The following is a 14,365-nucleotide window of genomic DNA, read 5'->3' on the forward strand; positions in this document are numbered from 1 at the left end:
TAAAACTGAAATGGAAAGTTACTGTTTATGCAGAATATTATATGTATACAACATAAAAAGAGAAAATTAACAAATGATTTGTCCTCACAGACGTAATGTTCACACTTTGGCTACAGGCACAATTATTATCTAAGATAAATGATAAAATATACATATACATGCATCCAGCATAGATTCATACATACATACATGCATAGTATATACACAAACATACATATATGCACACACAGATGGAAGAGTTAATGGTTTTGTCATTGGGCATATGAATGCGTAAGTGCAAGAATGTGTATCATTGTGTACAGCAGTGTGTCTGTGTGCTCGCTCGCTCGTAGCTCCGGGGAAGGAAGCATGTGCACATTCAGGTCAGAGCTGTCAATCATGCTCAGTCTGTTAGCTGTGTGTGTGTGTGTGTGTGTGTGTGTGTGTGTGTGTGTGTGTGTGTGTGTGTGTGTGTGTGTGTGTGTGTGTGTGTGTGTGTGCACTGACGTATAAAAGTAATCTAAAACCAGCTCCTGCAGTATAGTCACGAGAAGAGTTTCTCCTCTGTGCGTTGGAGCTGCAGGATTCTCTCACTTCTTCAGAGGTAAAGCAGTTTGAGCAGAAAGTACAAAAGTTATTTGAGAAACAGACGAGGCCTTTTTCTTGAATGGGGGGGAAATAAGGTTGAGTTTTTTACACTTGATATTAAAATGCGTGTACACTTTGCACAAAATGTCATTTGTTCTTAATTAGAGTAGAACAGGGAGCAGAGATGGATCCTGATTGTTTGAAAGTTTGCTGTAAGGCTGGAGAGGTTTGTTTAAAAAGCACCATTTAAACACAAGGTAATTCAAAGAGCTTCATAGATGAAACACATGAAAACAGCTCATTACAGAGGTGTACAATTATTAAAACACTTCAAATAAAACAATGAGAATACAAGTTTGCAGCCAAATTTAGCTCCACTACGTCGAATTAGCATTATTACAGTATAACTTGGACCACAGCATTCCTCTCTGGTATTTGATTCGTTGATTATCGCCACCAGGCCTGACTTCAATCAGACATTTTACAAATCCAGTTATGATTTGTGTGTAAAGCAGTTTTTCACTCGCTTGCGTCTGGGATAAACTTTAAAATGACAAAACCAGGGATGAAATGAATGGTTACGAACAGGAGGTAATCACCAGGTGCCAGTTGCTGCACTGGGATTTGGAACATTTGCTCCATATCAGCAGGATTTAATGAAGAACTAATTGTATCAACTCTCTGTTGCTTATGTTCTTTATTTTAGAACTCTCATAACAAGAAAATTCATTAGATCCTCTTCTTGTAATAATACTCATGCAGTGCCTGGATGTGTCTGTAGGGGCTGCGCTGGCCTGGATTAACGCAGCTCGCAGCTTTGTTGATCGTCCAAAACAACTTCACACTCAACACCGAACTTTCTTTGGTCCTGAACAAAACACCAAGCCTGACGCGGCTGTGTCCCGCAGCGGAGATTGAGGAAAAATGTCTCTTTACTTTGGTCCTACTTCTGCACACTGGACACCCTCGCTCGTGTTTCTTCTTCTCATTAGTATCTGCAGTAAAACACCCAAACCAAAGAGGTTGTTATTTCTCTAAGTGCTATTTTCAGACTGAGCAGCCGCTGTGTTTTGGGGATTCAAGACGGAGCCTGGAGTTTGTCGGAGTATTTGTCTCTCTGAAACATTAACTAAGTAATTTTGGCAACTCAAACTGCAGCAGAACTCATCCCCAGGCGGCAGAAGATCAGAAGATCAGAACACATCACCTGCTGAACGCATCCAAGGGTACATGCCATCTACATGAGGCTTTCGCTTCACATCCACCCGCTGTCTTTTTGTTTATACCAGCTTCTGTTTTCCCCACTTTTCCCCGTCACACTTCACTTGCCTGTCGCTTAGCAAAACTAGAATCACTTTACAACAGTCTGTAAACAATCGCTCCTCTGCTGGGAACGACTGTCTCCATCCACCCGGCAGCCGGCAGCCAGAGAGGTGCCGCTGTGGGATTCAAGCTCTTTCTCCAGGGACCCTCACCGGAAGCTCATCTTCCCAGAACACGACACCGAAATCCAAAGTAATAGTTTGTGACAGAAGCTAAAAATACATAAGAAACATCCCCACGGGAAAGTGTGTGTGTGTGTGTGTGTCAATATTTTTCTAAAGAGGAAGAAGATTATTTCCCTTTCCGTTAGATTTAAAATGTCATTTTTCATAACTCAAGATCAAGAACACACACACACACACACACAAACACACACACAAACACACACCTTCTCCTTGGCTTATTTGTATCAATTGTGAAAATAACAAATATCACAAAACATAAATAGGTGTGTGCAGTTTACTTTTCCTCCCTTTCTCATAGACGGCACATTTTAAAATCAACTGCAGTTAAACAAAGTGCAGAATAAGAAAAGAAGATAATTCCATAGATAAAATAACATCTAGTTAACGTGAACTTTTTGGTTTTGATCCGTGTCCCATTTGCTAACATGGAGGAGGTTTTAAACTAGTTTGCCTCTGTCTCACCTGCAGAGCGTCTTCATGCATTGTCTTCTTTCCTGTTCAAGTCTAAAAGGAATCTGTCTGTCTGTCTCCATCCGTCTGTTTCTCTTCGACATTTCCACTGTCAACGATTTGAATGTCAAAGATGATTAAATGTACGTGTTTTAAAAAACATGCGTATGTCAACGATTGAACGCCAGTAATTAGTTTTAATACAGGAAGTCAACAGGATTAATCAAGTAATTAATTTAACTCAGGGCTAATTTAACTCATATTTTTTAATTTAATGAAATGAGTATATTTACTGTACTTCATATTTGCATTGTCCCCTGTTTGAGCCCCAGGGTGACGTCACCGCCCTGGGAGAGTCAGTGGGAGTTCAAAAACATTTGCAATATTTCCATGTAGTTATTTGCACAGAAATACAGGAGGAGGTGGTAATTCAGCCTCATGCAGCAGCGAGCTCCGACTGCTGACGTCTCTTTGTTTCCATCGACTCGGCCGCCGTTGACTTTGCTCTAATGTCAGAGATATGACATGACCTGCAGGCATCTGTTCTCCTTCCCCGGAAGCGTCACATCCACACACACAGGAACCCATCATAGGCATCACACACACTCTCCTGCAACCCACACTTCCCACACCCCTGTCTTGTGGTATTTCTCGGGTGTCCACGCCCCGTGTCCTGTGGTGTGTGTCTCCTCCAGAGGAGTGTATGTTTTGTTTATGGTCAGTGACATGCACAAGCACTGTGGGGCCTAACTGAATGTGAGCACTGTCAGAAGAGATTAGAGCCGTGTGTGTTGGGGCTGGTGAGTGTGTGTGAGTGTGTGTGTGTGTATGTGTGTGTGTGCGTTAGTTGACTGGTGGGGAGACACCAGTACAGATGGGGGCTTCAGATGTGATGAGCGTCACGGCCGGGCCTCCTCCTGTCCTCTTGGTTCAGCATCAAGAAATGCCCGGCCGCTGCCGTCAGAACGAACCCGAGCAGCCCACCGGCCACACCAGTGTCCCCTTTGTCTCCTTGTCCCCGGCTCATGCCCTCTCCAACACTTGGTCCAGCTCTGTGGATATTGAAATGCCAATGTTGTATTGAGATTCATGTTCCTGTGATTCGGAAGGTGTTTCAATGTGTTGTTGTTGCAAGAAGACGTTGATTAGCAGAGTTTATAAGAATCTAGAAACTTGTTTGAGCTCAGAAAATTATTCTGGTTAAGTAAACATGAAAAATTGACCAAAACAAATAAGTTCCTGATTCCTTTTACGTATATATTGTTAAAAAATGGTTAAGGACAACTCATGAAATGTTTTTTTGTTGGTAACACTTATGTTTGTGCAGTGAACGTGAGGCTAGAGCCAGTAGCCACTTAGCTTATCGCAATCTCGGCTCGGAAGGTCCGATGCTAAAGAGACAGTCGATCTTCGTGAAGCTGAAACCTAATTCAGCAAAAAAATTAAAAAACGGTATCCATCTTCTCATCTGACTCATAGCAATCAACCGAAAAAGCATATTTTCCAACATGTCTGTCATTATTGCCTAAAACCTCACTAACCTGCTGCTCTTTGGAAATGAGGTAAAACTTTGCAACATAAAATACCGCCTGAAATAAATGAATATCCATCGCTGTAAAGCTGCTTAAGGGACTGAACAGATTTCCAGTAGGAGGCTGAACTATTGTTTCTCTGAGTTGCAGAAGTTATTCTCAAAATTTGTTTTGTGCCTGAAAAATCTAAGTAGGCTATAAATTCCAATTTTTCTTTATATCTGTGAAACAGAAATTATGTACAATATATAAACTTATATATTTATTATATACATGTACAATATATTCCTTTTTTATATATATGGCTGCTGGAACTGTTAGTGGGCGTTAGAATGCATATTTAATGCTGAACATTAACAAACTACATTGTGTGTCACATTTGAGAGGAACTGTCAGAGAACTGATGGCTGTATCCATCGGCCTCGCCTCAACGCACACACACACACACACACACAGACACACTCTGAAGTAAACACACAGCAGATGCACACACACCCTCTCTCTCTCCCACACACACACACCAGTGTTAGTGGGATGAGGGTGGGCTGGATGTTACAGGGGTGGATGGTTGGTTCATGGCCTTGCTCATTCGATCAGACTCGGCATTTTGTTCAGACACTGAACAGAGACCTCGGTCGCCCTGAGGCCATCTCTCTCTCTCTCTCTCTCTCTCTCTCTCTCTCTCTCTCTCTCTCTCTCTCTCTCTCTCTCTGTCTCAGTCTGTGAGCCGGAGCAGAATTTCATTTTTATCTGTAACAACGGAGAGACAATACAGTTTTTATCTGCTCTTCTTCTCATCATCAGCCTCCCTCATGTTGTTTACCCCGACTCTCTGCTCGTCCGAATCTTCGATTACACCCGTTGTGTGAGCGCGTTCACATTAAAGTCGGACATTAGTATGAAATCTGGTGGTAGCATGTGCTTGTTGCCCTGATGTAATTTCCAGATCGATATCAGAATTTAGCACCAGGTTGTTACAGACACTGTCTCAGCTGCAGAAATGACTTGATTACTAAACTAGGATGGCATCGCATACCTTCACCAAGGCCCAACAGTCCCCTTCAATTCAAGATATAGCAAAACCTCATAGATATCAGTCCTATAAATAAGCCTGATGTTTTCATCAAGATTCAGATATTATTCTACGGGATATAGGTGAAACATTTAAAAAGCCTTATCTCGCAATGTTAAAGAGAATGAATTATGTTTTATATCTTCTTGATCCACATGGAAATTTAATGGGTTCTTTTTTGGTTCATGTCTCCTACGTCTAACTTTCATGGAAATCCATTTTAGTGTAACTCTGCCTGCCAACCAACCAACCAACCAACCAACCAACCAACCAACCAACCAACCAATCAGCCAAACAACCAACCAACCAACCAGCCAAACAACCAACCAACCAACCAAACAAACAACCAACCAACCAACCAGCCAAACAACCAACCAACCAACCAACCAACCAACCAACCAACCAGCCAACCAACCAACCAACCAACCAACCAACCAACCAACCAACCAACCAGCCAACCAACCAACCAACCAGCCAGCCAACCAACCAACCAACCCTTTATTTCCCCTCCACTAATGTCATTCACTGCGGTTATCACACATGTACCAATCACAGCATGTATCAGTATATATATTATCTACATATCATCTAATTTGGCTACTGTACATTCAAATATTTGTCTTTATGGATGAAAATGTGGCCTCTAACATCCTCAGTTGCCTTATTTCTCCTCCTGTTTCCGTCCTATCTTTCATGTTGGACCAGTTTTGAAAATGTCGGCCGAACTCTTCCTCTCTCACAGAGTTGAAAGGTCTCTCTGTTCTTCAGTTGACGCTCTCGTATCGTGTCCGACCTCCGCCCGTGACGTGGCTCCTCCCTGTCTCAGGTCCTGCCTCGGTGTTTATGTGTCTGTAAGTGGTCTGACCCAAGCATGCCTCCAACAATAAACAGAGCTAATAACAATCGGCTGTCGGGGGACTGCGTGTGAGTGTGTGTTGGGGGTGGGTGTGAGGTCAGTAAATGGAGAGTTAATAATGCACACACACTCAGAAGCTGGAGTCCAATAGAGGTGGTGTTCACCCCCCCCGATAAACCAATAACCTCCTCCACTGGGGTTCCCACATATATACAAGAGATCCTGCAGGAGTTTCTTCATTGCTCATCATCACAGACGCTGATTTCGATGATTATCACAAGCTCATGTTGGACCGGAGCAAGGTTTTAAAATGGCAGTTCACAAACCAATGGAGTGTCTCTCTCTCTTTTAAAGCAGCCAGTCAGTCTCTCTCTCTCTCTGGGTCAGTCTCTCTCTCTCTTAAAGCAGCAAGTCTGTCTCTCTCCCTCTCTCTAACTGGCACATCACAGTAACGATGAGTTAAGATGATAAAATAAGGTTTATTATCCACATTCTTGGAGTTCATCGGCTATTATCGGATGACGAATTGGCCTCTGGAGAGCAAGGGTCAGTATTTTGGGGTTTCTGGTAAAAACAGTAGACATCAGGGTTAAGACTCCATGTCCTGTTTCCAGTGTGACTGGTTTATTCTATCACAAATCAAAACACTCATGTACGTGAAGAAGCATTTCAATCGATGTGTTCGACCTCTTTCCCTCTTCACGCAGACTTTTGAACCTGTTCAAACCTGAGTGGTCCAACTATACCTGACAAAAAGTCATTATTGTCGTGTCTGAGTTCATCACTGTGGATATATGCAACTGTTTCATGGGAGACTCGAGTAAATACCCCTTTGTATTTGTGGAGATTTAAGCTAGAAAACCAGGAGTGGATGAGCCAAAAACATTACATTACATTACATTTAGCTGACACTTTTATCCAAAGCGACTTACGATAAGTGCATCAACCCCCAGGGTACAAACCAAGAACAACAAGAATCAAGAAAGTACAATTTCTTCAAAAATAAAGCAAAACTACAAAATGCTATAAGTAAGTGCCATTTAAGTGCTACTAAATTGTTAGTTTCAAAAAATGTTAGTATTTTTCAAGATATAGTCGGAAGAGGTGTGTTTTTAGCAGAGGTGTAAAGAAACGAATTACATTTACTCAAGTTACTGTAATTGAGTAGTTTTTTTGTGTACTTTGTAATTTTTTGAGTAGTTTTTGAAATGGGTAATTTTACTTTTACTGAAGTAGATTTTGACTGAAGTATTGTACTTCGCTACATTGGAAATTACATCCGTTTCAAAATAAAAGAAACCATTTCAAAAATAAATGTATCAAAACTTTGATTTGTTGTGCCTTTTGTGTGCAGAGTATGAATAAATAAACACGCAAAATTAGCAATAATAAAATTTAAAAAAAACATGATTGATACATATGGATGGATAAAGTTTTCTCCAAAAAACAAGTTAAGTCTTTCATTCTCACTTTCCACCTTAAAACTATGAAATTAACTGAACTTGACATGTCCTCCCAAAAGTTTTTAAATGTTGTGTTGACTAATAAATGTTTAATGTTTGACATGTTTAACGTCATTGCACTTATATTTGTAAAGATTCTCCTTTAATTAAAAATAACTGTTGTTGGATTGGATTTATGACCCCTTGTCCTTTTTTTGCACTGTATAGGAGCGACCCCCATCAAGTTGTTGGAAATAACTAAGTAACTTTTACTTAAAGTACATTTTAAATGAACTACTTTTTACTTTTACTTGAGTAGATTTTTAGATGGGTACTTTTACTTGTACTTAAGTAAAATTTCATCAAATTAAAGGTCATTTTACTTGAGTACAATATTTCAGTACTTTTTACACCTCTGGTTTTTAGTTTGAGGCGGAAGGTGTGTAAACATATTTGCAGTCCAGCTACTCCTCTTTTATGTAAAAATTTGTGAGTATGTCCATGTCGTTTCACCGAGGGAAGACCTGCTATAAAAGGGCGATTGACTCCTTTCCCATTGGCGGTAGAGGAGTTTGTCTTTCAGTCTTTTTCACTTGGTGCGTCGTGATCAAAGTGACGAGTGCAACGACAACTGGGCGCCTCCAAGTCAGAGCATTCACCCGGGTGTCTTCACAACGGTTTGGTTCTTTGACCTGGAAGTGAAATCGTATCAATTCCCATCTCAGACCAAGGGAGAAGCTGCTCATTGTGGGAACTGTTGTGTTTCTCTGTAGTTTTTTATAGTCTTGACATTCTATGTAAAGTTCCTTGAGATAATGGATATTAAGATTTGGTGCGATTCTAGCCCACATTAGAAAACCAGTACCTTGCTAGCTATGTTTAGTATAGAGGTTATTAGGGCAGATTTGGAGCACTGCTTCATGTTCATTGACTCTTGTCAAATAGCTTTGGAGTTTCTACTCATTGAGCTTCAGTATTAGTATGTAGTCATTATGTGCCTTACATAGGACTGATATGTGTATGAAAGTATGTCTTAAACCAATGTGATTTTTTTTTCATATTAATACTTGAACTTTATAGCATTCTAATTTAATTTAGCATTGAGTTTGATCTAAGAGAATTGAAGTTGTATTGATACAATAAATATACATGTGTGACTTGTTTATAGGTCAGGTTTTTGAATCTGAAGAAAATAATTCTCCGATGTCAGAGAGGACATCAGGTTTTTGATTTTCCCGAAGAAAATAATTCTAGGGTGTCAGAGAGGACATCGAGGAACCAAGATTCAAGTTAACTGGTGGCGAGCTAACCTACGATCTTTCAGAAGAAATTGGACTTTCACGTTCTCCACTCCACAGTGTGGTGGGACAGACCCTGTACAAAGACGGATTGGACCCAACAACAATCTACAAACTGACATTTAAGACTGGACTTACAGACTTTGAATTGACTCTTATGTGCACGCTTATCTTATTTTATTTATTTCTGTTTATTATTTTGGGGGAAATTTAAACTGTATTCTCTTGTCAAACAAAGTTGAACTGCTGTTATGTTTGAATATAAGTTCATTTAAAGAAATTTTGTTGTGTATTTCTCATTATTGATTCTCAAGTCCAGGGCGCCTACTTACCTAGAATCTCCTATCCTGGTCCAGATTAACACTCATTCTAGTGTAACCAAGGGTTACACGATACAAATAAAACTGAATTGAAATGAGTGTTAGGTGGAAACCAGACTTGTCCCGTCGCCTTCGTCTATAGAGATTCATGAACACATAAAGATGCACGTGTCACGATGTGGTTGAACTCGTCGGCCCAGAGAGTGCGTTGCTTTGTGTTCCTGTGTGTGTTGATGTGTGTGTTGATGTGTGTGTTGATGTGTGTACGTGCACGAGAAAAGCTGCGTGGCAGAAAGCCGTCTCCTCTGCGTGACCTTGACCCGTCTGGAGAGGACGTCTCTCCTCAGCAGCAGCAGCAGCAGCAGCTGTGTCACTTCAACTCAGCGTCTTCACTCGGACCTCAGGGGACCCGGACTGCCCGTGTCCCTGCCACACGGCCAACAAGGACCCCCCCCCCCCAACCCCCACCTCCCCGATAGAGCAACCAACCAGAAGCCCCCCCCCCCAACCCTCCCGCCCTGAGCTACCAGCCACCATGCCCACTGTCCGTCCTGCACACTGATAAACGTGGTCACCATCACTAGCAGCAGACAGTGGGCGTGGCCAGCCGGCGTCTCGACTGCTGACGAAGCTCCGACTCATCGTGCCGGCGCCCTGCAGCCACGGGGGGGGAAGGCGGAGACAAACACCGGCCTGAAGCCACGCCCAGTCAGCTCTACATATGTCACATGTTAGTGGCATCGAGTCCGAGGCCGCCCAGAGAGAGAGAGGTGGATCCTGAGGGCGATCGAGAGAGGAAGTCGTTTCTCCTTGGAAGAGAGAGAGAGACGAGAGTGAACTCTGAGACTGGAACACATCGTTCCTCTGCAAGTGAGCCGCTGTCCACACACCTCCACCTCCTCCACCTCCTCCACCACCTCCACCTCCACCTCCACCTGCTCCGACTCCTCCAGTGACACCACCTCCTCCTCCACCTCCTCCACCACCTCCACCTGCTCCGACTCCACCTGCTCCGCCTCCACCACCTCCACCTCCATCACCTGCTACCAACTCCTCCACATCCACCTCCACCACCTCCTCCACCTCCACCACCTGCTCCACCACCTCCACCTCCTCCACCTGCTCCACCTCCTCCACCTCCACCACCTGCTCCACCACCTCCACCTCATCCACGTCCACCACCTGCTCCACCTCCTCCTCCATCTCCTCCACCACCTCCACCTGCTCCTACTCCACCTCCACCTCCTCCACCTGCTCCACCTCTTCCACCTGCTGCATCACCTCCACCTGCTCCACCTCCTTCACCTGCTCCACCTCCTTCACCTCCTCCACCTGATCCACCACCTCCACCTGCTCCACCTCCTCCACCACCTCCACCTGCTCCGACTCCACCTCCTCCACCTGCTCCACCTCCTCCACCTATTCCACCTGCTCCATCACCTCCACCACCTCCAACTCTACCTCCTCCACCACCTCTACCACCTCCACCTGCTCCACCTCCTCCACCTGCTGCATCTGTTCCACCACCTCTCCCTCCACCTCTAGCTCCTCCACCACCTCCACCTCCTCCACCTCCTCCACCACATCCACCTCCACCTGCTTCACCTCCTCAACCTGCTCCACCTCCACCTCCTCCACCTGCTCCACCACCTCCACCACCTCCACCACCTCCACCTCCTCCACCACCTCCACCTCCTCCACCTCCTCCACCACATCCACCTCCACCTGCTTCACCTCCTCAACCTGCTCCACCTCCTCCACCACCTCCACCACCTCCACCACCTCCACCACCTCCACCTCCTCCACCACCTCCACCACCTCCACCTCCTCCAGCTGCACACTGCACACCGTGCTTCTGCTGACGGAGCTGTTTCAGAATTAAATTTCTTACTTGTACAACACAAACATGTGATTATAATATTTATGATACATGTTTTCTCTCAGAAATAATGAATATTTGTGGCCCCCCCCGAGGCTTTTCTCTGTTAATTAATTAAGTGAACTAGACTGAAAAGGGAAAAGTAAAAGTCATTTTGTCGTGTCTGAGTTCATCGCTGTGGATTCATGCAACTGTTTCATGGGAAACTCGAGTAAATAACCTCTTTGTTTTTGTGAGGATTTGAGCTGGAAAACCAGGAGCGGATGAGACAAAAACATATTTGCAGCTTTAATCCCATTAGTGGACGAGTGGAGTTCGGCAGCAGCTCTGCTCCACTCCTCCTCCGTCTGCAGAGAGGAAACTCCACGCTGCCTTTTGTTGAAACATGACTGATTTACTTTCTCCCTTTGTGTGCGCGGGAGCTTTGCCTTTTCATATCGATCACGGTTGTGCCAACTGTTTGTTTTGTCTTTTCAGATAATGAACCCTGGGCCCCGGTGAGGCCCCGGCGGAGCGCTGCTTCACGCTGAAGGGCTTTTTGTGAGACAGTGTCACGCTCCCTCGTTCCGGCGCGGCTCGGCGGTTCTTATTATTCATGGCTCTCTCCCCGTTTGTTGAGAAGGCCGGGATCAAACAGGCCGATTTGCCATGCCTGACACCCACTCTGACACCCACTGCTTCCAGTGTGTGTCTTCTGTGTGTGTGCGTGTGCGTGCGTGTCTGGGTGTATGTGTGTGAACTTGGCTCGGGCTCAGTAATGACAGGATTTGTTAAACAGTAAATTAATGAATAATGAAATATCCAGCACGCGCCTGCCTCGCCTGGAGCACAGAGCCCGGAGCAGGAATTACTCCCGACCAGCAATCGGCTGTCTGCGTTCTGCATAACCTGGGTGTGTGTCTGTGTGTGTGTCTGTGTGTGTTTCTGTGTGTGTGTGTGTGTGTGTTGGATAACCATTTTTACAGCCCATCGCGTGACAGAATGCTGAGGGGCTTTGCTGATGGGGGTCTGCTCCCTCACTTCCTGCCTGAGTGACGGACAGAAGGCGAGCAGAGGAGACTGGATACTGCTCTCGTTCTCTGCATCTATCAAACGCTCTTATCTCGCCCATAAGCGGATTACCACCCCCCCCACACACGCACACCGGCCAGCTCATTAAAGTAACAACCTGTGACATTTTCATAAAAGTACACATTTGCTTCCCATTAAGAACAATTCATCAAAGACCAGTGATTCATATCACATCCGGCTGCAGAACGGTTATTTGGTGTTTTAAAACTCTGCAGCTGCTGGAGTTTCTCCCTTTGTGCACAGGAAGTGATGTTTTTTTTTTTTGCCTGGTCAGACCTTCAAAATAAACTTGAATAGGTGATTTCAAAGTCAAGCAGAATCAAGCGAACGAGTGGATGTTGCGTGATGTCACGGTGCGATTCACACCTGTGTTCATCCTGAGGTTCAGATTCCTCCACGGCTCAGGCAGGGTGACCCACTCTGACCTTCTCCACTCATCTCTGCTGGATTCTCCTCTGGAACATCTCCACATCTCCAGAGTCTTCACAGGGCTCTGGGTGACTGTGATTGAGGATAATTGCTGTGACTCCTGTATTATAGCCTGCATGGAATCTTATATTTAACGCTGTTCTATTAGTTAATTTGAGAGTTTGCAGGGTTTCAGATGAGGTGGATTATGACTCTTTGTTTGAAAGTTTCCTCCTCGTTCCTCTGGTTTTGACCTTTGACCCTGCGTGTCCGTTAGTGTTCTAATCAGCATGACGCAAAAACCACCAAACGGAATTTCATGAAACTCGGTTAGAGGATGAGAAATGGGCCGAGAAAGAAACCATTCAAATTTTGGCTTTGACTGGTACAAAGGGGGCGGAGCCAGTCCCACTTTCTTTAACATTGTGAGCGTTAAAAAAGAAAAATAATCAATTTTTCCGGGAATAATTCATGGATCTTGATTCTTTTTTAATCAGGAATGTTAACGGAACCAATATCTATGAATGTGTGACTTCTGGTGCAGCTTGAATTTCAATGGACAGTTGTTGGGCCTTGGTGGATATGAGCTCTCTTGTTTCAGAAAGAACACAACAACCAGGCTTTATGCTAAACAGCACTGGTCAAGAAACCTTTTAAAAATATATTCTATGCCACATGACTCAGAACATAACATTAACTTTTATATAGTGAGATGGGGCTTATATTTAAATGATGTCTTTTCAGATATTTTATATTATCTGTGCAACAAAAGGACGAATCTAATGAAAAGTCCCCCTGTTGGCCTCGTTATAGAATATTAAATCCGTATTTTTTGTAATATCCTGAGATGCCGAAGTGAAATTCTCTCCCTAAAACGAGATTTGAATGAAGTTGGAAGACAGCAGGTAGTTTATGTGCAGACACAACCTTCGACTGAAGCGTTTTCCAGAGGCCTGAGGCTGGATTCAGAGAACTGAGGGAGGAGGAGAAGGGAAAAAAACAACCTTTGTTGGCAATGATAAGAAGCTGCAGCGGCCACTGATGTTCCTCCTCAGAGCAGGAGGAGAAAATACCTGCAACTCACATGATGTGGTGCTGCAAATTAACTATTTAATAAGCTGTAATAAAAAAGAATCCTTGATTTAAACATTCAGTTATCATCCGGCTCCAGAGTTTCCTGCAAAGGTTTGTTTAATAGACTTAAAATTTTCGCTGCAGCTCAATTGACCTACATTTTGTTTGCAGATTTTGTTTGCAGATGAATACACAACATTAAATTAGATTAGATATGAGCATCTTTGACTGTTTGAGATTCTAATCTGGTGTCAGGACTGGGTCGGTCGGTCCTACTGGTGTCAGTGCTGGTTCTCCTCGTCCTGGTTGTTTTCTGCAGCTTCTTCTCTTTTGTTGCGGGAGCATCGCTTGCGGACATGCGGGATCTGAACTCTGCACCTGCGTCACGCGTTGTTCCGCTCCACGGGTCAACCGAGCCCGCGGGACTCTCTCTCTCTCTCTCTCTCCCTCTCTATCTCTCTCATTAGCTTTCTCTCTCTTTCTCTCTCTCTCTCTCTACTTTTTCCTGTGTGCTTCCTGCTCTCTCTCGTCATTAACGCACCGGCGGTAGATCCCCACCGCAGAAGCGCGCCCGCGAGGCACGATTCTATTCTCCCTGAGTGTGTGTGTGTGTGTGTTCTGTCTGTGTGCTTGTGTGTGTGTGTGTGCGTGTGTGTGAGAGAGAGAGAGAGAGAGAGAGAGAGAGAGAGAGAGAGAGAGAGAGCGAGAGAGAGAGAGAGAGAGAGAGAGAGAGAGAGAGAGAGAGAGAGAGAGAGAGAGAGAGAGAGAGAAGACTGAAAACGAGCGGCCTCACTGGCTGCAGAAAAACGCAGCCAATTATCTCTGTGGAATAAGACGGTATCCATCATTGTGTGTGTGTGTGTGCGTGTGTGTGTGTGTGTGTGTCTG

The sequence above is a fragment of the Limanda limanda genome, chromosome 18 (assembly GCF_963576545.1).
Source record: "Limanda limanda chromosome 18, fLimLim1.1, whole genome shotgun sequence".
NCBI classification, from domain to species: Eukaryota; Metazoa; Chordata; class Actinopteri; order Pleuronectiformes; family Pleuronectidae; genus Limanda; species Limanda limanda.